Here is a 3,314-nt window from a genome sequence, read left to right as displayed (position 1 = left end):
CACGCTGCAGCAGGATTTATTGATTCATGTCATTATTGGCTTATTATAGCGATTGTGCTAGAATTACCCCCCCAAAGTCTGCACACCCACAATGAGCGCAAGTACCTATTGAGTGCGAGTGCGAGTGCCAAATGATTGTGAGGACTGAGTAACTGTGAGGACTGATTGACTGGGGGGACTGAGTTAATTGATACTCTGAGAGTATGCATATGGTTTATTCACTGTGTTGTATTGCATTTGACATGCACACTTGACATACATGCATAGAGATGCATTTTCATCACGTTGTATGGTATTATGTTATTCATGACTTCTTATACACATTGACATGTAAGAATAGAGATGTACTTTCCTCATGCCATCTGATAATGAAACATTTACCTGTTAAAAGTTTTGGGAAAATTACAGTTTTACAAACTTACTCATATTTTGGTGATTTCGGTAAAAGATTTGGATTTTTAATGATATACTTGAAAAGCATGCCTATTTTTCTGAAACTGTGAATGAGCTGAGCATTTTATCTGTGAGTTACTTCTCTTAGCGCTTTGATTATGTTTTTATGAACTGTTGTTAGCTATTGGTATTGGACTCCGACCTTTGTTCCAACTCGTCACTACTTTCAACCTAAGGTTAGGTTTGTTACTTATTGAGTACATATGGTCAGTTGTACTCATACCATACTTTTGCATCTTGTGTGCAGATTTGGATGCTGACATTGCTGTGTATGACGGGAGCTAGCATTGAAGACGTACTTGCATTCTGGTTATAGTTGCCGCTTGTTCATGGTAGCTCTAAACTTATGAAAAATCTATTTATGTATAATTCGGACAGATGATGTATTTATTTCATATTAGCTCTATAAACTCTAAATCTTAGAAGCTCGTGATTTGTACTACCAATCCTTGGAAATTCTTTGTATAAAAGCTCAGTTATTTCTTTATGTATTTTCTGATTAAATCTCAATGAATTGGATACGTGTTAATTGACTTACTTAACGGGTTGGGTTAGGTGCCATCACGACTAGTTAAATTTTGGAGTCATGACAAGTTGGTATCAAAGTTTTAGGTACATAGGTTCTATAAGTCATGAGCAAATATCTAGTAGAGTCTTGTTGATCGGTATGATGACGTCCATACCTATCTTCGAGAGGCTACTGGGCATTTAGGATAAACTTTCCATCTTTTTTTTCTTATCGTGTGACATTGATTCAGCTTGAAGTGTAACTCTTTGAATTACTTCCACGCACTCGTATGCGTATGTGAGCGCTCGGTATCAACTGAAAATCGACGGCTTGTGATTCCATGGATGAAGTGCAAGATATGATTTCTGTGTGCTGATGATGGGCTAGTCTGAAGGAATTGATGCCGAGGTTTGACTGTAGCTTGAGCACGGGAATTTCAGTGGTGTGAGCACGTGCTTTTGGACTTATATATCTGGTAGTGTCCTTATGAGTGGAATTTGTGGCTAGATGAATGGTTGGATGGCTATATGACAAAATATGATGTGACTGCGGGATGTGTTCAGATGGTTTGAATGTGACGAGAAGAGTTTGCTTGAGATATAAAAAGGACTATTGGGTGCTTGATTCCTCTCTTGATGTGACGTATAGTCTCGAGTTATGAGTGTGTTGAAGGACCTTTCATGTTGTTTAATTGTAGAACGAATTAGATTCCCATGTCTTGTTGATGAGTTCAGACTTAGGAAGATTAGGTGACTGCGTAGTAGTTATGGCTGTGAAAGGGTATAGCGAGATGTCAGTTTGAGGCTAAGTATGTGGGTTATCACCTATGGGGTAATCTACAGATGTGTGGTCCTTATAATGTTAGGTGGAGGCTTCTTTTCTACCAGTAGGTTACTTTGGCCCGATTTGAGTTTGGATCAGTTGTAATATATGACCTGACCGTCACGAGGATGAATGCGAGATTTACAGATGATTTGAGGTATTAGATGGTTTGTATTATATGATCTTATGAATGATTGAATTGAATTTCGGTGCGGGATTATTGCAGTAATAGAGTATGGATATTATAATTTATGGTGTGTTTTGATCTATGGCTTTGAGCCAAGTGGGGGAGCCTGCTAACGACAATTTGATAGCATAGATACGTGTTATACTGGTTTCGATTTAAGTCATACTTGTGAATCGAATATGACTTGTAGAGGTTAAGATCAATCATGACTCGAATAAAGGAATTTCTTTATGTTACACTTTATGGGTATCTGGGAATCATGGAATGATTGGGTTATTATTGTTGAAGATGTAGTATGCACGGAGTAGGAATTTGCTCGGCTGCGTTAAGGCGGGGTTACGTTTTTGGGTGTTGTCGTGCTAATGGGGCACATGCCGTTTGGCCCGTTTGGTCGGTGCAATTGAGATTTGGGCAGAGTGGATGACTCTTGAGAAGGTTCAAATGGATTCAAGATTTATAGGTAGCAATTGAGAATTTTGCAGATTTGTATATGGCTAGAATCTGAGATTTACATTGGATGGTGACAAGACTCGCAGTATTTCTATATCATTATGGATTATACATCTCAGTATCAAGAAGGTGAAGGAAACAACTTTAGATTCACAGAAGGTCTCTTCAGAGTGGGTGTCTCGGTTGTGGTACCTTGGGGTGCTTAAGAGGGAACACGACAACTTATGGGCTTTAGGGCGGTGTAGTTTTATGTTAGGATCTCATGGGGTGAGTTTTGGTTAAGGATCATGGTGTCTGGTAAGGAGAAGTGTCAACTTGAGGGTAATTCGGAAGAAACGCGGAGAAATAGGATAACTTGGTAGTAGGTTGGACCAGCATAGTAATGTATATGATCAGTTCTTTGGGTACTTATGATGTTGTGAGTCTCTGTAGGTGTTTTGTGGCAATAATCTTGGGTATAGTGACATGCATGGCTTGGTTGAGTTAGATATATCCAGTTCTGATGGCTTGGTTATGTGCAAAATAATTTTGAAGAATTCTCAATAGTTTTTACCACGGTTTGAGATGAATATTTCCTACCGGCGTGAGGGGCATGTTACGTATCGTGATTTTCCCCCGGATAGGATCAATGAAAGGTTTCTGACTGAGTGGGTATGTGTTCTGCTGGTGACTCAGAACGATTATGAGATTCTCGTACTTTTAATATGATGGCATGGTAGATGCGGTATGCTGTGTGGGATTAATTTGCGAAGGTCATGAATTCCTAGACAACATAAATGGTTTCAGATGTCTAGATGAATGCTATTATCATAGTCAGCGATACTATCTCCACATAATTTTAATTTAGAAGTAATTCTGAACATCGCCAAATTATATTCAGAAACAGACTTAAAG

This window comes from Nicotiana tabacum, chromosome 9 (assembly GCF_000715075.1).
Source record: "Nicotiana tabacum cultivar K326 chromosome 9, ASM71507v2, whole genome shotgun sequence".
Classification (NCBI taxonomy): domain Eukaryota; kingdom Viridiplantae; phylum Streptophyta; class Magnoliopsida; order Solanales; family Solanaceae; genus Nicotiana; species Nicotiana tabacum.
This window is presented reverse-complemented; position numbering follows the sequence as displayed.